The 26,060-nt window shown below is 38.8% G+C and overlaps 1 long non-coding RNA gene across 1 annotated transcript; it reads right to left on the bottom strand.

Moving 5' to 3' along the window:
* Nucleotides 1-18,183: 18,183 nt before the first annotated feature.
* On the bottom strand, nt 18,184-25,629 carry LOC110598566 (uncharacterized). The gene is made up of 3 exons (XR_013426546.1): nt 25,293-25,629; nt 23,175-24,921; nt 18,184-22,519 (listed from the first exon to the last, which is right to left on the bottom strand). It is a non-coding gene; the product is annotated as an uncharacterized LOC110598566 (long non-coding RNA).
* Nucleotides 25,630-26,060: the final 431 nt, after the last annotated feature.

Below are 26,060 nucleotides of genomic sequence, written 5' to 3'. Positions count from 1 at the left end.
GAGGATGTTCCCCAGCAAAACAAAAAAGTAGCACAAGAGAGTGAAAGGCCTGGACTACTGAAAACATTGACCCTGTGCTAGATGAAGTAAGGCCAGAAATAATAGCTTTGCCACAGACTTAGAGAGCAATCACTCTGGATGGACAAAGAACATCAGAAGGGAAGATTCACAATAAATAAGGGATTCCACAAATTTGATATCATGCTTGAGAAGTTGGAAATTTTTTAAAGATAAACTTAAGGCAGAAAGTATGGGGGGGTGGGTACAACGATAAACTCAAAAACAAAAATCCTATTTAAAAGAGAAAGTATAATCCATAAGTAACCACTTGGCTATAATAAAATTATTTCTTTTGCTTGCAGTATACTTTAACAGATACACCTCCCTTTGTATTTTCTTTTTATATAAAAACATAATTTTTAAAAGATTATCATACCTCACATATTTATGCACTTGGATTGTGTTTTTTTTTAAATTTTGCATACCATTATTTGAACACCTTTCTGGATATAAGTATAGTTCACACTTGTTCTGTTTAACAAGTTTTTAAGAATGTACCTGAATCATGATGACAGGTTCACACATTGCCCTTTCAGTTTCCATAGTTTTGTTATTACAAATAATTTTACTACATTGATATCCTTGTGGGGTTATAGAATAAAAAAATAGATGCTTTCCTAATTTTAACAGACACTTCTGGATTATTTTTTCAGAAGGTTTCAGCAGCTCACACTTACATCAGCAGTACACAAGAATGGCAGTTTCCATGTATCCTTTCTAGTGCTGGATGTTACCAATTTTCGTTGGTTTGTGTTTTGATCTACTGCATGAACATGGTATCTGATTATTGTTTTAATTTTAGCAAGTAGATTTTTAAATGTCATAATCTCTAGACATAGAGACAAAATGGAAGTTGTTTTGGTTCTGTATGTGATGATAAATGTTGATAGACAGTAACTTCTTCTTTAGATCAATGAGTGTGAGGACAAGCAAGAGGTCCTACAAGTGTTCCACATGTGTCAGTCATACTGAGAGTAGTGACTGCTACACCTCAACAGAGCCCCCACTGGAGGGGACTGCCATGACACCTGTCTTTTTACTATACCATCACCCTGCCCACCAGTAAAGGAACCTGACCCAGAGACAACAGAGCCACAATCATCAGTTGTCTCCAACATGGCTTGGTAAAAAGACTGGCTAAGCTAACCATATTTTCAATCTCGGGAATTCAACTTGAGGAAGTGTGCAAAGAACCACATGACTCACCTTGGCAAATGAAACTGAATGGCTGAGAGGTACTGTTAGAGATCTTGGCAAGCCCAGGTTACAAAGGAGCTACACAATGGAGGAGAGGAGATAGGGCCACTGTGGTGGGCGGGGAGGAATGAGAAGTAACAAAGAGCACAGAGAATACAAAGAAAAGCTAAGCAACTTGTTAGGAAGAAGAAAATAGCATATATGCAAATTGGAAAGCAGAGATGCCCTCTCAATAGGGCTGTCTGATCATGAGGAAAGAGGAGCCAGCCCTTTAGTCATCCTGAGTTCCTGAGTCTTTCTTAGCTCCTTCTTTCTGTTGCAGTTTCAATTCAATACTTTATCATTATAATGATTTTATTGGCTGTGTTTTCTTAATACAAATTAATTTAAATATATTGTAGAATATTAAGAAAAGGAAAATGAGAGGAAGAAAACACAGGTTCATCCGTGATTCTATCATCTAAAGCTAACCACTAAATAGTCTTCATCTTTTCTTCTACTAATTTTTATAAGATCAGGTGGTCTATATTATTTGGCAAAATAGTTTTTCACACTAATTTGAGACCTGGAAATATTAATAATATTAACAATATTTAATGAACATTATGTAATCGTCAAAATGTATTTTTCATGACTACATGATAATTTGATCTTTAGATGAACCATAATTAATTTAACCAAGTCTCTCATTTTGGATATCTAGGATGATTTAATTGTTACTACATAGAGGAATAAATCTCCTTGTACAGATATCTTTTTGTGTAATCTTTACAAATTCGATAGATCTGACTTTAATTCATATTTAGTAAATTACTGGGGAAGCTAAACATTTAATGTGTCAATTGGCCTTTTATATCTTCTCTTGTAATGTCCTATTTATGCAACTTTTTTTTGCTAGTTTCTTTCACTTATATCTAGAAGTTGTTTATTTATTGAGGATATTAACCTTTGTCTTACAGAGTAGGAATATTTTCCTCAATTTGCCTTTCCATTTTGTTTATTGTGTGAGGGACATCCAAAAGCCATTTACAGTCTGTATCTCACTAGCCCCTCTCCTATGATCACCAGCCTTCCTTACAGCCAAAAGTGGTCATGAGATCCATTATGGCCAATAAATATGAAAGGAAGTTGCTAGTGAGAATTTGGGATTTTTCTTTAATAAAGAATAGTCTTTGCTGACACACCTCTTAAGAGATTTTGCCTATTAAACTGGAAGTAGAACTTGAGCCTAAAGGCAGAGCAAAAAGCATGTAACCAGGAAGTAATTTGTAGAAGGACCATGTTCTACACTCCCAGGAGAGGAACTGGAAAGATGGAGATAGCCCAGTGAGCCACATCATCAGTCGTATTACCACCTTCCATATTACTAGTTGCTTGAGATAAATCATTATCTGTTTAGCAGAGATTTAAGTAAGGCTTTTTATAATTATTAGCCATAGATATTTTTAATAAAAAATCATGATATTTTTATGAACATAATTTTAATATAATAAAAAATCTATCCAATTTTTTCTAAGCATACAAAGTGAGAACCAAGTTCCAAAAATAAATGAATGAATGGTTTATAGCTTCTGACCTGTGAAGAAATATTTTCCTTACCTCTGAGATTTTTGTCAGTGTTCAGAAGCGTTTGCTTTTAATACTTGCATGTGTTTTATTTTTAAACCATAAGTCCATCTGAGAATTGTGGAGTGAATTGGAGGAATTTTTCTCTAAATGACAATCTAATTTTTAAAGCACAGTTTCTTGAGTAATCTTTTGTATGTCCTGAAATGACTTAGGCTGTCACCTTACCTTACTTTAATTATTCAACTTCTATAACAGATTTATATCATGTACAGTAAGCCTGGTATTCCTCATTATTTCCCCCAAAATTCCAAGCTATTATTTCATATTTAATCATCAAGTTAACTTTAGAATGATTTTATTACATTTCAATATAATCTCTTGGAAATTTTAATTGAAATTGAATTAAATCTATAGATCATTGATATCTCTAATTATTGATTCTTTTCAGCCATTCATTTGTTCTATTTTCTAATAGATTCTGTGATAATAATGCAAGCCTTCTTTTGTTTGCTTTATATATGAGTACCTTTGAAACCCTTTGACTCAGTCTAAATGTTTTTATTTGATTATTTGTATTATAGATGCATAACCATATCTTCTGATAGAAATGATTTTGTCTTGCTTACTCCAGTTCTAACTAAACCTGTAGCTCTTTGTCTCCGTTTATGTATTGTCTATAACTACAGAACAATTGCAAAAGAAAGATAGAAAAGGCCATCATGTCTTTAATGGACCTTCCTCAAGTATGACAACACTGTTTATTATGTTGAATGTCCATATAGACAAAGTACTCTTCAGCATGTAAAGACAGTACACTTCTATTCTCAGGAGATGCTTAATTTTTTTAAAAGTGTTTTTTGGCATCCATTAAAAAGATCTTCTTTCTTTCCCTCTAAACTATTGTAATCAATTATATGAATATTTCCTAATATGGGAAAATCCTGTAAAACTGGAATGAAAATTCTTGATCATGATGTACTTCTTGAACTTGCTAGTGTATTTTATTTGCTAACATATCACTTATATTTCTTTTAGAATGTAGCTATCATATATGTTCATAATGGACATATTTTCAAAGAAATTAGTTGTGAGTTTCAGTGGTTGTTGTCTTTGTCAGGTTATAGTATAAGATAATGCTCATTCAGGAAATGAAATCGCGAATGTTTCAAATGTTTTCATGGTTAGAAGTAATTTGAAAGCATCTTTAACAGATTGAAACACTCAACATAAAAAGACCTTGAGCCTTTTATTTTCTTTGTCACATAACTGAAAACTTTTCCAACTTTTTTGATCATTATTTAGTTTTACCTTGACAGTTTTCATAATTATTGGCATTGACTCTAGCTATAAGTTCTTAAAAATTTTTAACTTTTTCTACATATTTAGTGAAATCCCATTCTGATTTGTACCTTATGAGCTTTTTCTTTATTTTCTAAGTTTTGAAATCTTGGCTCATAGGTCTATTTTTCATCATTTTTACTCCTCTGCATATACAAACTTTAACATTAGTCCCCCAACATGATGTGATTTTCTGATGTCTCATTTAGTATTCTCCATTGTCTCTAAGTATTACTATTAAAATTTTACAGTTTTTTCCTATCCTTCCATATATTCTTCATTTTTCTTTTTACCTCACCCTATAGCCTCTTCCTTTCATCTATGTTGATTTGATTCTATTGAAGATGTCAAAGAATTTTCTGAATATTAAATCTGGATCCTGACATTGATAATTCTTAGACTTATACATCTGCTTGAATCTTCTTTTTTCGCAGTAGTTTGATAGGACATATAAGGTGAGCCACATCTGCCCTTGGAGTTTGTCAAAAAGACTTGGTAAATGGATTGCATTAGTTCCTCACTACCTGTGTCTGACAACTTGGTTGCAATCATTCCCATGGCTGGGGAGCAGTTCCATGTGAACATCTTCACATTAAATTCCTAAATACAGTAAGTCCACTTCTGATATATCACCTCCGCTCTAAGATCACATCATTGTCACTACAATGGTTCTTAAATTTTGATGATGGTTGAGCCTCAGATTGATGGCTTTGCCAGATTTCTGATTTTGCATTCCTAGCGTGGTCCATGGTGATTCTGCTGGTCCAGGACCGCACCTTGAGAACTATTGATCTATAAAATCACAGTCTATTTCTCTGGACCTCTGAATGAATGTAGGCATAAAACACAATGATTTCTGCAACATATTTCCCTCTGGAACACTTTCCCTTCTGCTGTGCTTCACTTGTGGGGGCTTTAGAATAGGAAGAACCACCATAATCCCTCATTCTGCTTCCTACCCAGTTGTAAGATGATGGAGTATGGGGAGCAGTGGGAGGAGAGAAGATATTGACCCCTGCCTGTAGTTACATTTTACGTTGGTATTTATATACATTCAAACCCAAGGAAATGGGCAAAGGGAGACCGTGAAGGGCCTTCCCACCATTTTCCAGGTTCTCTCTGTTTCATTTGGCTGGGAAGACATTCATATTTATCTGTGCAGCTATTTTTATGGTTAGTATAGCTTCTCTTTAAATGTTGGCACTTAGTTGTCTGCCCATCTATTTTTAACATTCATAAATATTTCAGTTGATCTTTGGTGAAAGCCATGCCAGAGAATTGGCCAGGCACCATTTTGAACTAAGACATCGTCTTGAAGCAAAGCCTTTTTTTTTTTTTTTTTTTTTTTTTTTGCAAAAACTTGACCAAAATAGAAAGCTCAGGGATCCTGAATTCTTAATTTTATATCCAGCCCATTTCTGACTCCATAACTCTAAGAGAGAATCCAAAGTCATCAACCTTGTGCGATTGAAGATTCCTGTAACTAAGAGCCACTGCCACTAACTTCATTTCTTATAACCTCTAAATACAACCTTTCATGAAAAGGGGGAGTGATTTGCTATTGGGGGAATAGGCTTTCCTGTTATATAGGACATGACGATGACAATACGAAGGGTCTCCTCTTGCATTTTTAGACCCTAATATGACAGCAAACACCATCAACACTTTCTCCACCACCTCTCTCACCACCGACTCTTCTAGAATGCCACCCTCTCTACCCAACCCTCCCAGGCACCAATGAGACTCAGCTGGGATCTACTGAGGAACTGGATGCAAAACAGCTTCCTAGGAGAACATCAGTTACCACACAGCATTCCAAGGACATCGATGCTTTAGGGGAAAAAAAAAGATGGGGGGAAAAATGTTTTCAGGAACTGTTCACAGCCAGTTTATAAAGAAGGAGAGAGCATTCACACACAAGAGAGGAGTGTTCAGAAACACGGAAAAGGACATTTCTCTATCGGTGACCATGCCTATTACATGACATTCAAATACCACAAGTGCTATTCAGCTGCTTGTAAGTCATGATAGGTGAGCAAAAACACTTATCTCCTTTGTAGAAAGGGAAAAGGAGGTGGAGAATCCTTCACACAAAGATCCACTTTGACTTTAAAACACAGGGTAAGCAGTACTAGAAATCTATGTGGACAAAGCCCACCTATTAAGATTCCGAACAAACAGGGAGCCTCGATACTACAAAGCTCCATTGTTAATATGTGGTTAGTTATGTCAAGGACACTAAACAAAGCTGCTTTTCATGTGTCAGTTTGAGCTCTCCCAGTTGATAACCACGGGGACTCCTGGGTCACAACCCCAAACGGGCAGCCATTGTGCAGAAGAAAACAGCAGATGGGCCCCAACACAGATAGCACAACTAGGAATCCTTGTGAATCTGGGCCTTGAGCCACCTGGGCTGGGTCTAGGCAAAATTCAGAAGTAGATAAAGTTTTACATTGGGGTCTGTTTGTTCTCCTCCATACACGTGACAGTCACCTGTTCCAGCAGCTTGGAGTTTTACCTAGGGCCACCTCCTTCCCAGGCAAATCCCTGCCCCTGACTCCAGTGCCCCATGAAAGCCTTCCCTAAGGCCGCTGGTTTCTTCCAGCCTGATAACCTGCTCGATGCTGAGGCACTGATGGCTGCTGAGAGATTAATCAGTCTCTTTGCCAGATAACAGATGCATTTTGTTCCAGATAAAAGTAGCATTTTAACAGCTGCTTTCAATGCCTAATCCCCATTAGGCTGGGAGGTGAACATTAGGGTGGTTGAGGAGGGACGTCTCCTTGAGTCATGGCAGCTTCCAGCTATACCAGGGAACAAGACGGATCTGCTTTCACCCCTATCACATTGCACCGAGTTTGGGACAGTGTCTCCACAGTCCTTGGCTTCACTCGTGATTTGCAAGTATGAATAAGAAATCTGCAGAAGAGAGACAGAAGGTGAGGTCCCACCCAAGCCTGCCATAATCTGAGCTGTTCCATGACCTTCCCTAGGAAACCCTCTTGTCACAACCTGAAAGACAAAGTTAAATGCACTGCCAAAGTGAGGAACTGGCCCTGGACAGCAGTGAATTCCACTCTCCTTCTCCTTACACAGCAGCCTCGGTCTGCCATCTTGAACCACCCATCCAAGCATTGACTTTGTTCCAGGAGCCAAAGGCCAAGTGTCTCCCCTTCCTCTGAAGACCACAGAGCACTCCAGGCAGCCTGCTATGCGGGATGCAGAACCTTTGTCAGTGCAGGAGCACAATGAGCCTGTGAGTGAATGGATGTCCAGGCAGAGGATACGGAGGCCCCAACTCACCCTGCACAGTCAAGAGGGAAGCAAAAAAAGATTGGCCTCCGAGAGCCCCTCCCACAAAGTCAGGAGGGCACCGAACACAATGCTGATCCCCTCAGCCAGCGCTGCTAAGAGCCCACGTCGACTGTTTTACCAGAGTGGAGTTCATTGTAGGGATTGCTATATTAAGCTGCTTTCAAATTCTATAGAGGAAAGGTGAAGGAAAGGGACCTGAATTTCCATTCAATAGGACATTAATGGAAGTAGGAGTGAAAGAGCATCTTCTGGAAGGAGTGGAAACCATGCCAAGCAAGTCTTCAGGAATAACCCTTTCTCCATCCCCCACCCCCCCACTCCCGCCCAGGGCCTGTTGCAAGCCCATTGTCACTCATTTGCTAGGACTGTCACAAAATACTTCTTGTTAACTGTGGTCCCAGCCCTGAGTTTGTCCAGACTCCACTCAGTCCTCCACAGCATTTCCTGAGCTCTTTTTCTGGAAATAAACGTGCCCCTGCTTGTTGGGATCTGCTAGCTCCTCACCTGCAGAACAGGGGCTCAGTGTCTCCACGTGGCTCTAAAGCTGCTTCTCAAGCTGCATGGCCACACCACTCCCATCTGGTCCCCAGAGCTCCAACCTCTCTGAATAGATCAAGTTCATTGGAGCCAGTCATATTATACCCACTCAGGATCCTAAGCCACTGGGATATTTCTTTTTGCCCCAAATACCCTTCTGTGCCTGGGTGGCCTGGGTGTCCCTCAGCCACACCACGCTGCCTCTAGGAAGTCTTCTTCCTGAGAGGTGCCACTATTCCCCTTCTTCCTAGTCTGCTGCAGATTGTGGTATGCTATTCTGATCCTGTGTCTTCCCCCACTCACCTCTGAAATAAGGAGGATGTCTCATGATCAAATTCAGAATCTGGAATTAAACAGAGGTTCGGTACATGTTTAATGAAGGAGGAGCCCTGGGAAAAAGAAGTCTTCTTCATTCTTAGATTTCTGATTCCATCCGAGTAGCCGGCTGGAGTGAGTCCTAAACACTGTTGACCCCACAAACCCCCTTCTCACACGGACACTCCCTCCTGCTGGTTTTCCTGCCTTTGGTCTCTTGTCTCTCTCCCCAGGGCGCTTCTCCTCACCTGGGATGCCACCTCTCCATACTTAGAATCATGGTTGGAACCTACCTTCATCCCTGCAGTCTCTTCCTTTGCCCTCAGGTCTGATGATCCCCTCTGCCTTATCCCACCAGATTAAGGGCATATGTCACACACGTACGCTTTTCTGTTGCTGGAGTTCTCAAGTTTTCGTTGTTGTTATGGATGTTTTTCTTTTCCCTTGGGTGCATGTTCTGGGTCCCTGATTGGAGCCCAGGATCCCTAGGAGCATAAACTACTGAATCCTCCCAAAACTTACCCGGTGCATTGCAATAGGTCAGATCGTGTTTAAGGGGAAAAAGGGAGAACACAAAACCATCTGCTCCTCTTTAGTTTAGCTTCAATTTGGGGACAATTACATGAATCATCAAAGGATACACTGCTGTGTTACACTTTTCTGGAGGATTTAATTACTTTTTGACAATTTGCAAGGCAGAGAGCTACAAAGTAAGTAAAGTGCTAACTGGAGCCAACCAAACTCAGAGCCATTCCCAAATGAAGATCAGAATCTTTGAAAAGATAACAGGACAACTTGAGACAAACGGGATGCCTTATTCCAGAGTTGTTTTTTAGATACAACTTTGTAGGAAATGAAATATTCTTAGAGCCCAAACTCCAGATACCATGTCCAAGGTGTTTAATGCAGCTTATAAGTTTCCTACCTCAGTTCTCTGGGGTGAAGTCAGCCTATTCCAGAAACCATTTGGGTCCTTCGCTTTCTTGGGTGCAATTCACTCTTAAGAGGTTGCCAAAATCTGGTAGGCATAAAGAAATAGACACTGTAACAGACAGCCTACTAACACCACCAAATCTAGCCCCTGCTGCCATCTCCCTGCCATTGGGAAGCCTATTGGAGAGATGGAATTCCTGTCAGTAACTCCAGGCAGGACACTTTTTGCTTTGTGCTGAACCTCAAGGAGGAATGTATCCATGCGTCCATGATAGTTTATGATAGTCTTGTTACCGCATGTTACGCTGTTACAGATAAGCACAGCTCCATTGCATTGTTAATACAGCCATCCATTGCCACCCACCTGCCAGGTACTTGCCAGGGACCATGCCTGAGCTGAGGATGGGGAATGGCATCCCTGACTCCAGGAGCTCGGGTCTTGCTGAGAAAACAGGCATTTTTGAGGCAATCACAACTACGATGAGTGACACAGAAGTAAGATAAAAGTTCCCATGGGCACAGATAAGAGAGAGGGGTGGGGAGAGAGAGAGAGAGAGAGAGAGAGAGAGAGAGAGAGAGAGAGAGAGAGAGAGAGAGAGAATACATAATTGGTCTGGGGAGAAAAACAGAAAGGTCACCTGGAGATGTGACTCCGACATTGAGGCCTAAGGATTACAAGAATGTAGTCAAAGAAGGGGGAAGAAACGGAGGGAATAGCATTGTCAGAGGCCTGAGGCTGGAGAATGAAAGACAATGGAAAGAATGAGAGCATAGGTGAAGCACGGTATGAAGAAAACATGGCTGAGATCAGGTAAGAAAGGTAAAAACATCATGCTTTAACCACATTCCAGGCACCAATCTAGGTGCTTTTCTTATCTCACCTGCTGGAACCCTCTTAATAACCTTAGATACCTTTATCAACCCCACGGGACTGAGGAAATTGCGTGCCCAGGGAGGTTATATCTCTTACCCGTGATCCCCTTGCACAGAGTGGCACCGCTGGGATTTAAACCCATGCAGACAGAACACAGACGCATTAGCTTCTCTGCCCTCCTGGGGTGCAGGTTAAATCAAGCAAGGCTTTGTGGGATTTCATCCTCAGATGAATGAGAAGGAATCCAAGAGTCGTGAGCTAAGAAACGCCAGCATCATTCTTGAACCTTAAAAAAGTTTCTCTGGCTGCTATCTTGAGAATGGACTGGAGAAGACAAGAATGATTAGAGGTACCCCTGAGAAAACTAGCTGTAGTTATTTGAAGGAGAGAGGATGGTGGCTTGGGACCAGGCAGAAGCAGTGGAGGTAGAGGAAAGTAAATGGACCCAAAAGATGTTCAGGTATTCGGTGTGAAAATGCCAGGCTTGACTGGTTGACAAGACGTAACCAGAAGGCAGACCAGACCACTTGGCTAGATGTTTTCATATGCTTTAAATTTAATACTGGCAACAATTATAGGTAGTAATCTAATTTCAAGGTCAGAGAGCTCTAAATGGTAAAGACAGGGTTTGAACTCAGAATTTGAAGCATTTATTTATATGCGTATCTTTCTTATTCTTCAAAGTCTAGGCCAATAACTTGGTCATGCTGTATTTCCAGCCCACAAAACCCATGCTGGGCACGTGGCTGGGACTCTGTAAATTGTTAATTAATGTGCAGGAGGAAAGGAGTGCATGGGCTCCAGCTCTGCCCTGACATATCGTCTCTTATGAAATCATCACACAGTGGGCAGATTCCCTGTCCTCATCAGGGCCATCAGTATCTTCCAGGCCTAGTGAACAGAGAGGCCCAGATGGCGACACCTGCCCACTGGCCCTCTCTCACCTGACCATCTGGAGTCTTATGTCTGTACTTCCCGGCTCCTTCAGTCCTTTAAGTTGAAAAAAAAAATTAATCCAAATTAAGCTGGGCAGCTCAGATATTTAAGTTCCTCCAAAGTCTTAATAAATTTTACAAATATTTAACAAGCAAATTAATTTATGTAAAGATCTGTACATATTTGATAAACTTGAACCAATTTAATAAGTCCTTTCCTGTTTTAATAAATTCTGGATTAGGGTTAGACTTCCTACAAACAGTAAATACACAAGGAAAATATTTGTTATGTGTGTGTATGTATTGTACCTGCCTTTCAAAGATCAAGAAAAGATTATCTTTGCTGTAAAGACTTGAAACCTCCTGTGTTGTATGCATGTTTGTTGGGAGACAAGAAGGCAGGTGAACTAGCACGTGCTCAGACTGTCCAGCTGGGGAGGACTTCACGGACGAGAGGGAGTGCCAGGAAGATCACCTGAAGCTCAGACCACACAAAACTTCTAGAGTAAGCATACGGGTGAGAGCAGGGTGAGAACAAGAAGGTCCAGAGTACCCACATTTTTTTTTTCTTTTTTTAGCTGAGGGTTGAATTCTAGGGCATTCTACCACTGAGCTACATTCCCAGCCCTTTTATTTTGTTTTGTTTTGTTAATTTTTGAGACAAGGTCTCACTGAGTTATCAAGGCTGGTCTCAAACTTGGGATCCTCCTGCCTCAGCCCCCTGAGTTGCTGGGATACGTCTTTCTGCCTGGCTCCCAACATTCTCTTTTTATGAGGAGCAAAAGCCTCTGCTAATCTTTTTTTTTTTTTTACACTGCTTCCTACATTATCTGAGCCATAAAATCTGCTCACAAATCTCCTCACGTGTTAGCTAAGACATCTATTCTTGCGTGAAAACTTCTTTAGTTTCTTATCCACCTCTAGGAAGAGTTGGCTATGGCCATAGATACTCAAGCACCCCTTGAGTATCTACAGGATAGTACTTCTCCGATTGTCTTGTAAGTCCGTGGCATGCAAGTCTGTTGCCCTTATTGCACGGTCAGTTCCGTCATGGTGTGATCAGCAGCAGCCTGCCTTCTTTTACTGAATATTTATTGAGGAACAAACAATATGTGTTAGATGATAGGTGATACATCATATAATGATGATGCAATGGAGAAAAGGTAATAAACATCAGTTCTTGCTTTCATGAGGTTTACCATCTAGCTGGGTATAGTAGACATTGTCAATGTTTGCATTAGTCAGCTTTCTGTTGCTGTAACAAAAAGCCTGAGGTAATTGACTTAAAAGGGTTTATTTGGGGTTCATAGTTTTGGTGATTTGTGTCCATGGTTCTTTAACTCTATTACTTGTGGATCTGTAGCAACATGGTACTTCACGGAGGAAACACATGGCAGAGGAACCCTATTTATTTTATGGCGACTGGGAACTGAAAGACAGAAAGGAAGACATCAGTTTCTCTCAATCCCCTTGAAGGGATCTCACTATGACCTAAGGCCTTCCATTAGGCCCCACTTCTTAAAGGTTCTACCACCTTCCGAGAGCACCAAGCTGACAACATTCTCTTAATGGAACTTTCTCATATTTCCCATATCACTTTCTCCATTTTCTTTTTTTCTGCTGATTCAATTTCTGGTGGTCTTCTTCCCTGCTTTCAGATAGTCCCCTTCCCACTGTGTCTTCACATGCCCTTTCCTGAGTACATAGAGAATGAGTTCTCGGATATCACTTCTTGTAATTATGGATACTAATCTTATGAGATTAGGGTCAACCCTTATGACTTCATTTAACATTAATTATCTTCTCAAGGTCCCATTTTTAGAGACAGTTGCATTGGGTGTTAGGGTTTCAACATAACCCTTTTGAAGAGGCACAAACATTCAGTCCACAAGAGGGGATATCTTGGTCTGTCTTCTCCTGCTATAATTAGATACAACAGGTAATTTATAAAGAAAATGAATTTATTTCTTCAAGTTTCAGAAGCCTGGACTCACTTCCCCACTTTCTACTACCATTGCCTGGGCCCATATCCCAACAAAACACTATTTGCAACTATTTGAATCCTTTCTTCAGAGTTTGCTTCTGAGGAAACCTAAACCAAGACACTGGAGGATACACAGTTGAATGAGGAAATCTGTGACCTCTACCTGCTGGCCTTCGTACCCGATGCAGTCCTCATCCCTTTAATGTGTAATTTACTGACTTGTTTCTGGTAAACCAAATATGGCATATGTGATGGAATCTCACATCTGAAATCAGGCTATTCAAAGGCAGTGGCTTCCATCTGGGTGCTCTGTCACTTTCTCTGGGGAAAGCCAATCACCATGCTGTGATGCAATTCCTGGGAGAGGTCCACAGGGGAAGGAACTGAGGCTGGCCAGCTCCACATGAATGAGCTTGGGAACAGATCTGAGGCTTGCAGGCAGTCCAGTGAGTGAGTGGGGAAGGGCATCCTTCCCCAGTCAAGCCTGGAGGTGTCTGTGGCCCCAACACCTTGTGAAAGGTGTTGAGCCAGAACTACCCAAGGAAGCAGCACCTAGATTCCTGACCCACCGGAGATAATAAATGTTTGTTGTGTTCACCTGCTAAATCTGGGGTGATCTGCAATAGTAGAACACTACTACAAGGGATGAGAAGGAACTCTAGGAAGAAGACAATGGGATTATTTCATGGTATGTCTTCCTTTACCCCAAGTTCAATCCCCAGCACTGGAAAAAAAAAAAATGTGGCCTAGAGTAGGGAGGAAAGCCTGCCACCGCCCTATTCCACATACAACTTGAGGACTTTTCTTCCAGGTCAGCTTTTTAAAACCTCTGCCCACACCCTCAGAAAAGCCCTAGATTCTTCCTAGGCAAACAATTGCAGAATAAAAGACTGTTCGATGCAAAATGAAAGTTCCCAAAGCTACCCTCCTTTCCTATGGGACTTCATTTGGAACGAATAACACACAGCTGCCTGCTCACTTGCCAGGAGTTCATGCTAGGAGCTGTGTCCATTGTGAATACAACTGCTTCCGAGACCCTGATAGGGGCACAAGTTGGCAAAACTGCCCTTTGTTGCCAGTCCTCTCTGGGCCTGATATTTTTCCAAAAACTTCTACCTTCGTCAAAATTATTTGAAAGTCACAAACTAGCAAAGCTTACTCAAGAAGAAATGGAACTCTTGTGCATTGCTTAGAGCAATGCAAAATTTTAAACTACTTTGAAGCATTTGGAAGCTTCTTGTCAAATTAAATACACACTTACTATATTACCCATCAGTCCCAAAACTTTGTACATGCATTGACTTGTACATGAATTTTCATGGCATTTTTATTCATTATGTTCAAAACCTTGGTGGGAGAGATGTCCCCAGTTGGTAAACAGATAGAAATTTGTTTATTCATTAAAAAGAATAGCATGAATATTTAAAAAGCAGTACAACAACATGCATGAATCTCAAAAGCATTGTGCTAAATGAAAGATGTCAGGCACAAAGAGTAAGGAATGACTCCATTTATATGCAATTCTAGAAAAGGCAAAACTACAGTGACAGAAAACAGATGGATTATTGCCAAGAAAGAATTAACTACAAACTGGCAAAAGAGTACTTATTTGGGTTATGGAAATATTCTACATGATCGCTGTAGTGAGAGTTATACAACTGCATACAATTTGTCAAATGTTATTGCATTGCACAGTGAGAAGTGGTGAATTTTATCATATGCCTGAATGAAATGTTTTTTTTTAATAACAACAATTTTCTCTCTTTTAAAAGATTTGGAACGATGATGTGAGGGTAATACAATTCCATATTCTTTGATTACAAAATAATAATTCAGTGGAACAAGTGAACCGCTGAAGAAATAATAGTGAAACTTGATCTGTGATGTAGAAGATTCTTTTAAGAAATTCTCCCAAAATAAAGAACCTAAAGACAAAAATAGTAGTACTCGAGAAAGAAATGACAGAAGTCATGGGAGATGGAGCCAAGAAAATCAATATCAGTATGAAAAGATGTTCAGAAGAAAAGAGTGGAGGGTGAGAGAAAACTAATAATCAAAAACCTAATAGATGAAAAGTTTCCACATTGGAGAAAGATCTAATCCTTCACATTGAAATTATTTGCCAAGTATCAGAGGGAGTAGGGAAATGATCCATAGTTTAAAATGTGTGAAACCCTAAGAATTAAAGAACATATATTGTTTGATTTCCAGATAATTTAATTTTCATTTAAAAAAAATTCAGCTGGGTGCAGTGGCTCACACCTGTAATCCCAGTAGCTGTGCAGGCTGAGGCAGGGGGATTATAAATTCAAAGACAGCCGCAGCAATTTAACAAGGCTCTAAGCAATTTAGCAAGATCCTGTCTCCAAATAAAATATAAAAAAAGGGATGGGGATGTGGCTCAGTGGTTGACCACCTCTAGTTCTATCCTCAGTACTAATCAACAAACAAACAAACCCAGACTATCATTAAATTCTCACTAACAACACTAAGAAGGAAAAGGGGAAAAAAAAGATATTTATATGTAATTCTTAAATCAAAAGTCTGCCATAGAATTCCATGTTCACTATAGCAAACATTTCTGTGTGGGTACTGTATTAGGCTGCTTTCTGTCACTGTGACAAACTGCCTGAGATAAATGACTTAAAGGAGGAAAGATTTATTTTGGCTCATGGTTTCAAAAGTTTCAATTCATGGACACTTGGCCCTGTTGTTTTGGGCCTAAACATCATTGCCAAGCTTCACACCTCATGGCTGCCAGGAAGCAGAAAGAGAAAGAAAGGGGGTGAAAGGAGCTGGGCACAAAGTATACTCTTCTAGGGTATGCTCCCAATAACCTATTCCCTCCAACTATGCTCCATTTCCTAAAGCTTCCACCCCTTCCCACTAGCCCATTAAGCTATGAAACTATAAATGGATTAATCCATTCATGAAGTCAGATCCCTTATGATTCAGTCACCTTTCAAAGACCCCAATTCTGAGCACTGCTATGTTGGAGACTCAGCATTCAACACATGAACTTTGGAAGGATATTTAAGATCCAAACCATAACGGGTACAAAGAAAGAAAATTCTTGACATAAATATTCAGAAGTCCACCATTATATCTCTTTCTTAAAAAAAAAACTGGCAAATGGAATATACATTCAAATGAAGACTTCATGACAGAGAAGACCTGTGCACAAATTAATTGTGATCAATGAAACCAGGAATAATTACTCCTAAACGAGTGTTGGTGATATGGCCATGAAAAAAGAGGAGGTGACATTTAAAAAATAATAGGTATCAATTTGGGAATAAGAAGTCAAATGTTTTATGATAATCCAAAGAGATAAATGGAAGTGTGGTTATCTAAGAGGATCATTTAAATTCATGAAACTAGTGATGAAACATGTATTTTTAAAAAAATGTTTATTAAAATTGTAACGATTCTCACTGGTAGAATACAATCAAGATATTAGAATTCCAAATGGCTTCACACAAGGGAGGAGAGGAGAAAACAACAAAGAGGCATCATTCCAGCAAAGCTAGGGAAAGGGAAAGAAGGATGTGAGAAAGCACAGGAAAAACAGCCTGGGAACAATAAAGGGCAGGAGCAAAGCCAAACGCATAACACTTATCCCCAAAGCACCGAGTTGAGTGGGTTAAACTCCCTTATCTGAAGACAAAGGTTCTCAAGTGGGATGGAGAAACATAAAAAAACCAAAGCAAAATTCACTTGAAAATGAAAAGACACCGGAATCAAAAGAAAGAAATGTGATTTTTACAGGTAAAAGTTTTTGCTCCACTACAAACACAAAATAAAATAGGTTTAATTACGTTTATAAGGCTGAGTTACCCCCGAAATCAAATCACCATTTCCATGGGCCAAAAGTGAAATCAAAATCGCTGCAAAGTTGGAGAGTGAAACCGAAAACTTGATAGTTTATCAATTCAAGAGAAGCATTAGAGAGAGAGAGAGAGAGAGAGAGAGAGAGAGAGAAGAAAAAAATGGTAAACAGGGGTGGGAAAGGGAGGGAAAAGGAGGGGGCAGGGGATTAGCAAGGATGGTGGAATATGATGGACATCATTATCCAAAGTACATGTAGGAAGACATGAATTGGTGTGAATAGACTTTACATATGAAAGAGATATGAAAAGTTGTGCTGTATATGTGTAATAAGAATTGTAATGCATTCCACTGTCATTTATTTTTTAAAAAATCAATTAAAAATGGTGAACAGAAAAATTAAAAAGATGGTAAATAGAATCCATAATTTATTTGTAATCACAGCAGATTTAAATAGATTAAATGAGTCTGTTAAAGATAGAAGCCTCAAAATGATTTTTTAAATTAGTAACAAAAAATTCCTTTTGTTATTCTGTTTAAAAGATCTAAACCAAAATAACATGTTTGAAAAAAAACAGGAGATGGCCAAGTGTGGTGGCACATACCTGTAATCCCAGAGACTCAGGAGGCTAAGGCAGGAGGATTGCAAGTTCAAGGCAAGCCTTAGCAACTTAGTGAGGCCCTAAGCAACTTAGCAGGGTCCCGAGGATGTGACTCAATGGGGAAATACCCCTGGGTTCAAAGCTGGTCTCAAAAAAAAATTTTTTTTTAAATGAGATAAAGGAAGACACACTAGACAAACAGTAACCAAATAAAGCTGATTTGGTGTGAGCATCACCAGGTGACGTTGGACTTCAGGTGAAAAACCCTCATAGAACTAATGAGAAACACCAGCACATTGAAACAATAACCTAGAAATTAGGTTTACCATCAGGATTCCTGAATAAAGGGTGAAATTCTAAAATTGCTTCTGGTCCACCTTTTTTTAAAGACTTTATTTTTTAGAACAACCCTTTGTTTTGGCAGGCGATGAATAGCTTACATTGCTGCACCCACAATGTAATATTTATATTACATTGCTCAATATAAATATCTCAGTATGATTCAAAGACCCACATTTTTTTTTGTTTTTGACATTTTATTTTATTTTTAACACATGTATTTGGTATTTTTATTTATTTATTTTTATTGATTTTATTTTTTAAAATACACAACAACAGTAGAATGCATTATAATCTTTATTACATATATAAAGCACAATTTTTTGTATCTTTGTATATAAAGTATATTCACGCCAATTTATGCCATTATACATGTATTTTTTTGCATTGCAATTCTTAATACACATATCTCTGTTTGTATATAAGGTATGTTGACACCCAATTCAAGTCTTCATACATGTACTTCATTTCTATCTACATTTTCACTTCTTTTCATGGAACATTTACCATTGACTCTATTCTGGCTATTGTTTTCAAAGGACTGACATCATGTAACCCAGTTTTACTTAATCTTCAAGGAAAGAAAATTTTATTCAATGTGTTTAAAGAAAAATAAAATTAGAGCAAGACCTTCCTATTTGTTGTATTATATGAGACTAATGTAGCCTTGATGATGCAAATAGAAAATGACAAGACAAAAAATTAAAGCAGACCTATTTCATGAATGAATAAAGAGAAGAAACCAAACAAAATTTAGTAAGTTGAATCCAGCAGTCTATTAAAATATGTCATTTTCAAAAAAAGAATTTTATTCCAGAGATGCAAGGATGGTTTAGCATCAAACCCTTCTTTAAAAAAAAAAAAAAACTGCCTATATTAACAGCTTGAAGGTAAAAAATGCATATGACTAACTCAACACATATAGAATTTCAATAGAATTTAGCACTATACACAAAAGGCTATTAGCTAGCTAGAAATCAAAAAGAATTTTCTTAATGTGACTAAACATATCTTTCAAAAAAGCTACTTGTTACATAATATTGAGTAGTAGGAGATGGAGTTAAGAGATGTCTTTTTTTCTGATTTTAAGGGAAATGCACTTAAAATTTTTACTATGAAGTTTACCATTATATATGATATGTGCTATAATTTTTGATCAGTCAGTACCCTTTATCAGATCAAGGAAATCACCCCCTCCCTCATTTATAAGAGTTTTTATTGTGATATTAAATTTTAGCCCAAGCAACAAGACAAGAATAAAACAAAATTATCATTATCTGCAAATAAACTACTAGAATTGATAAGAAATACACCAAGATCTCTAGGCATTTGATAAGCACATAAAAATGAAAAGCATTTAAACATAGGTATAATCAATTGGAAAATGTAATAGGAACCAAAATAAAATCCATAGTAGCTATAAAAATGCAAAGTATCTTAACAAAATATCACTACCAAAGTGAATCTAACAAAGTATATGTAAAACTTTATGAGGAAAATGCATTAAATGTTACTAAAGATCATAAAAAGAAATCCTGAATAAATAGCAAGATAAAAATGATTATAGGTAGAAAAACTCAATACAATAAAATGTTTCTCTATAAATTATTCTGTAAATTCAATGTAATTCCAATCAAAATACCAAGAGAATGTTTCTAGGGTATTTTAGCACTATTCTGAAATGTATGAAGAATAGTAAAAGTAGACAAATACCCAAGATAATTCAGAAAAGGAAAAATGAGCAAGAGGATTTGCTTTATGAAAAATCAAAAATTTTTATAAAGTTATAAATAAGGGGGACCAGAGTGGCATAGATATAGACAAGCAATCAGTGGAACAAATTTGAAACACCAGAAACAGACATGATAAAATACAGGGGAAAAAATAGCAGCACTTCAAACATCTCACATCATTTGTGTAAATTGGCATAACCATAGTGAAAAGAAATTTGGCAATATTCTAGGACAGCTAAAAAATAAACATGCACATCCCATAACACAGAAACTCTACTTCTAGTCTCACATACTAGAGAACCTCTCACACACAAATGAGACATTGAAGATTTGTTCATAAGAAAAAAACAGTTAGAAATAATTGAAATGTGCAATCCAGAGAAGGAATATCAAAATGTGATACATTCATGTTAAAGAATACTCCACATCAGTTAAAATAAATGAGTAAATCCATACTTCTTAACATGGACAGATCTCTGAAAAACCTAGATAGACTGTGAGAAAAGGCCTTGAAATGTAGTGTATGGTATGAGATTTTTTTAAGTCATTGTTAAAAGCACAAATTTATTACATACTCTTTGCAAATGCATTTAGTAAATACATAAAAATCTGCTCTGTACAGACCCCTAAATTCATGATAATTATTCCTTCTGAGGAGGGAAAGCATTGGACCAAAAAAAGGGAAATAGAGGAGATTTAAACTTTATATTTGATGTCTTATCTCTTTAAAAACAAATCTGCCACAGACTAGGAGAAAATATTTATAAAGGACATATCTGATACAGGTGTCTTATATACAAAATATACAAAGAGCTCTTAAAACTTAACAATAAGAAAACAACTCAATGTAAAAAGGGCAAAGAGCTGAACCCCTAATCAAAGAAAGTACACAGATGGTAAATAAGCATATGAAAAGATGTTCAGCATCATGCATCATTAGGGATTTGCAAATTAAAACAATGAGATACCGCTGCACACCTATGTAGCCAAAATCCAAAGCACTGAGAACACCAAATGCTGCCAAAATGTGAAGCAACAGGAACTATCATTCATTGCTGATGGGAATGCAAAATGGTACAGCCACTTTGGAAGACAGTTGGCAATTTCTTTAAAAACTAAATATATTCTTACTATAGGATCCAGTAAGTATGTTTTTTTTTATATTTACCCAAATGAGTTAAAACTTTATATTCATACAAAAACATGCACATGAATATTTATAACAAATTACTTATAGTTGCCCATATTTGGAAGCCACCAAGATGCTCTTCAGTAGGGGAATGGACAAACAATGGTACATCCAGACAATGGAATATTACCAAGCTCTGTTTTAGTCAGCTTTTTCACTGCTGTGACTAAAAGGATCTGACCAGAACACTTTTAGGGAAGGAAAAGTTTATTGGGGGCTCTCCATTTCAGAGGCTCAATCCATAGACAGCAGACTGTATTCCTCTGGGACTCAGGGTAAGGCGGGACATCGTGGTGGAAGAGTGTGGCAGAGGGAAGCAGCTCACAGGATGATCAGAAAGCAGAGAGAGAGAGAGGTCTCCACTCAACAGATACAAATATATACTCCAAAGCCATGCCCCCAATACCCACCTCCTCCAGACACACCCCACCACTTCATTTACCACTCAGTTAATCCCTGTCTGGGGATTAATTCACTATTGGGTTAAAATTCTCACAACCCATTTCTCCTCTGAACCTTCTTGCATAGTCTCACACGTGAGCTTTTAGGGGACACCTCACATCCAAACCATAACAAGCCCTAAAGAGGAATTTGCTGTCCAACCGTGAACAAGCAACAGATGCATATTACTAAGTGAAAGAAGACAATCTGAAAAGGCTAAATATTGTATGATTCCAAGTATATGCCATTATGAAGAAAGCAAAACTAGGGAGATAGTAAAAAAATCAGTGGTTTCCAGGAATCAGGGTTAAGAGAGGGATGAATTGGCAGAACCCAAGAGATTTTTAGGGCAGTGAAACTACCCTGTATGATACTGTAATTGTGGATTCATATCATCACACATTTGTGCAAACCTATAGAATGTACAACACCAAGAGTAAATCCTAACAGAAATTAGGGACTTTAATTAAGAATATGTCAATGTTCGTCCACTGATTGTGACAAATGTACCCCACTGGTGTGGAATGTGAATGACAGGGGAGACTCTAGGGGGAGGGGAAGAGGGATATGGGAAATCCCTGGATTTTTCCACTTTCCACTCTTTTGCTGTGAACCTGAAACATCTCTAAAAATAAAATATATTTCACTTTAAAAATCTGAATTACATATGAAAAATGTTAGGCATTTGTTCATTTTGGCTGGTGGTTTTCTTTTTGTTGACTTTTAATTTTCAAATAAAATATTTCAAAGAAAAATTGATCAGAAATATCAACAACTGTAAATTTAGAAAAAATCATGATTGATATTTAATAGTCGTAAGAGGCAAAATTCACAAGGATATAACCATCATAGACATTTATACTTCTAAAAGTTTAGGAATTTATGAAGTAAAATCTATTAAAAGCATAAAGAAACACTGAGAAAACCACATCAACAGTGGGAAATATTAACTTTCATTTTAAAAAATCAATAGATAAAAAATAAAGACATAACAGATTTGAAGATCATCATCATAAACCAAATTTAATAGAGTTTGAACTTCATAATAGAAAACAGAATACTTATATTTTTCAAATATCCTTGGAAGACTTTTTAAAATTGATTATATATTACACTGCAAATAAAACTCAAAATAACTTAAAGATAACAATAGAGCTGACCGGTGTCTTTTCCCTTATTAGATCACAGTAGGAACAGATCAGGCAGCCAAAGAAGGTACCCCCTTACCAAGCTCAGCCCGACACTGGGATCTTAATTCAGGATCAAAGTCTCTCCACTCTCCTATGGTAACAGAGATGCCAGAGTAACTGTGTTCCTCTTCGGATATAATCTTTCCTCAGAAGAAATAAAAAATAGAGTTCAATGGAGGAAAGCCATAGTCTATATTTTTTCTGACCTAATTTGCTTAAGTGTTAACCCTCTCTTTCACCCAAGCCTGAACCCTACCTTTTAGGACAACGGATTCTCTGTAGAACCTTGACTGGTTACATTTCCCTTTAAATTAGTTGGACTTGGTGGAATGAAAGAAACAAACAGGGAAAGAACACAAGAAGAGGTGATTTAAGGGAGAGAAGGGTGAAGTATTGGTGAATCTCAAATGCCCAAGGGAAGCCCTAGGTGCAAAGCACATTCCTCAGGCTTCCCAAATGAAATTTCTCTCTGGCTGATTTAACACATGTCAGCTGGGCTTGCTCTCCATGACAAGCAGTCCGTGTTCGGATTTCAATGGCCATGTGTAAAACGGCAGCATGGACGAGGTCTGCACCCTCCCCATAAACCTGAGTCAGAGATAAATGGAAAGATTTATAAAGGGGAGGTGCAATTCTTCAGCTACATTGGTTTAAAGATGGTGAAATAAATGAGTTAAATTGTTCACTCAGGGTGTTTCATGAAGCAGATCTAATGTGCAGTTTTGTGATCTGATGTGACTTTAACTTCTCAGTAAATCAAAAAAGCTTAACAAATATTAAGATGGCAAAGATTACCTGTGTGGGACAGATTTGGATCTTTCATTCATTATCGTTTAAGAAACCAAGGGCTCCAGAAGAAAGCAGCCAGCCAGCCAGCATGTCCTGTGACCAAGAGAAAGCACAGAGCAGGTGGAAAAGGCCAAGCCACCGCCAAGAGCCTCCCAGTGACTCTGGTCTCTCCAGTCCTCCAGGAAGGATGCCTGAGATTTATGACCAGGGAAGTTCCAGAAAGTCAAGTCGGCCCTTTGCTGGGTGTTTCCCAAGGGCATCTGTTTCAGCTCCTGACACCCCCTCAAAACAGACCAGTTCATTGAGGTTGCCAAATACAAGGTATGGTGACCCTCTTTGGGGCAATGATGTGGGTGTTACCTTGGGCCCTCCCAAATCAACTGGGAAAACACCATGTGGGAGAAGTTTCCCCAAGTATGCAGTTTTATAAAAATTGGTTTAGAAGCAGGGTGCCATGGTGCATGCTTGTAATCCCAGCAACTCAGGAGGCTGAGTCAGGAGGATCTCAAGTTCAAAACTAGCCTCAGCCACTTAGCAAGGCCCTGTCTCAGAATAAAAATAAATAAATAAATAAACAAATAAATAAATAAGGCTGGGGCTGGGATTGTGGCTCAGCGATAGAGCGCTTGCCTAACACATGCGAGGCCCTGGGTTCGATCCTCAGCACCATAAAAATAAATAAATAAATAAAGATATAAAATAAATAAATAGGGCTAGAGATGTGGTTCAGTAGTTAAACACCCTTGGGTTCCATACCCGTTACCAAAACAATCAAATAAGTAAAAAATAAAAATAAATTGACTTAGAAGACCCCAAATTATCAAGCTTTCTCATCTGAAGAGGGTAAACCACTAGGAAGACAAAAGCCAGAGGCTCCACCCTTTTTATCTTACATATACCAAAACAATCCTGGAGGCTGGAGGTGGTCATTTGCCCATGGAATAACTGGAACCTCCAAATCTGAGAGTTGGAAAGACTTAGCAGTCATCTAGTCCTGGAGACTCAAGTAGTGACTGGTGGAACCTGGACCATTCTGGCCTTGTGGGCCTCAGAGACCATCAAAGCAATTGAGGAAAAAAACAAGCAGAGATGAGGTTCCGGGTTTCCTTGCTTATTCTTGCAAAACAGCTCTACCAGCACATTATTTTACCTACTGTAATTACACATAGGTTTTGTGGAGAAAGAATGTCTGCCTCTGCTTACTTTACAGATGACGAAGGTGAGGTCTAGGAGAGAACAGCAGGGCACAGTACATAACCCAGCTACAGGAGTTTCAATGCTATAGGAAGAAAGAAGACCCAATGGCCAGGGGGTCCCAAGGTCCCCTCAGTAAATATACCTTTACAAGGGGAGATGAGAAAAGTCTGGGCCTCCAAGGTGAATGGATGACTAAACTTGAAAAATGGTACCAAACTTGGGTGAAATGGGAGCCATGGCAGAAAAGTTTTCCAAGTCAAAGGCACCACACATCTGCCTCTCAGGTCTCTATTGTGCAGGGTCATGGGTTCATCTGGGATGATGTGGATCTGTGCTTCCCCCAGGGCCCATTTAATAAAATGTCCAGGCAGAGACCTCTCTCCCTGCCACTCCCCTTGTCTGCACAAAGACTTAATGCTGAGAACACTCCCAATTGCTCCTCTTTAGTTTCTGGGAGGCCATGACAGGAGACATTCTTGGTAACAAGGCTTAGAGGTCTCAGTGTTTCTCAGAGCCCAGGAAAACACTTTCTCATGTATCCAGCGTTTTGCCTTGCCTGTGTTAAAGAGAGAGAATGCAGAAAGAAACGAGTTATGGAGGTTTATATTGAACTTTGTCCTGATAGATAACCAAAATGACTGGCTTGTTTTTTTTTTAATTTTGAATTTTTAAAGGTATTAGTCTCCATTATGACTTGCCTGGGAGTCCATAATAGCCTCATTTTATTAGATCCAAATTTCCTATTTAGACAAAAGAGCCTAAGAGCCTCTTCAGAACAAGTAAATAATATGCATTTTCCAAAGTAATTTGCAGACACAAACACATATGCACGCTGCTCAGATTACCAATAGGACAAAATCACCCAGAAGAAGATGATGGTGTTTTATAATTTTAAAACTAAATGTTTTTGCACCCAAATAGAAATACCTTCTGTGTCCTGGAAAGGTCCCTCGGTGTGCTGAATAAATTGCACCTCATTTTATTTCCGCCTGTACATGGTTTCTGATGGCTTTGAAAAGGCAGCTGGGAGAACACCATCTTCAAACCTGTACACCACTTTCAAGAATAGATTTCCCTGTCTCTCTCCCACTTCCACAATCAGCCAGATGAAATAGCCTCGTGCCCATTCTCAGACATCACTTTTGCAAAGGAATTAGAGCACCAGCTTACCACAAGCTTCAGGTCCCTTCTGCTGGCTGTCTCCAGGCTCAGCTCAGTTGGGGACTGGGATCCTTGCCAAGAAGAGCCCAGCTAACCGCTGACATCCACTCAGCACCCACAGGCAGACCAATAGGAGTAGTAGATTTGTCCACCCTAAGCCCAGTAACAGTAGGGCTAAAATTAGTCATCCAGAGGCCTGAGGACAGACTATTGGAAGCAAAAATGGAGGCTGGGAGAGGGAGGGGAAAGACCAACTATGGAGAAGCAGCCTGGGCATCTCTTAACTCCTTCCAGAGGAGGGAGTGGGAAGTACTGGATTCTTCAATAGGGACTGCATGGCAGCTGCCTCTGACCCTCAGGACAGACTCAGGGTCAGTGACTCTCTGCTGTTCACTTAGGCAGAGTCACCTCCCCACTAAAAAACCCTTTCCACTCCTATCTGTTAAATCCTATCAGTTTAATTTTTCAAACTTCTACCTTCCTTATAGAAACTTCTTTAAATTAATTTGGGAAGATTGAAGGTGTTTAATCATA

The sequence above is a fragment of the Ictidomys tridecemlineatus genome, chromosome 10 (genome assembly GCF_052094955.1).
Source record: "Ictidomys tridecemlineatus isolate mIctTri1 chromosome 10, mIctTri1.hap1, whole genome shotgun sequence".
NCBI lineage: Eukaryota > Metazoa > Chordata > Mammalia > Rodentia > Sciuridae > Ictidomys > Ictidomys tridecemlineatus.
Note: the sequence above shows the minus strand (reverse complement) of the source record. Positions and strands in the feature narration are given on the sequence as shown.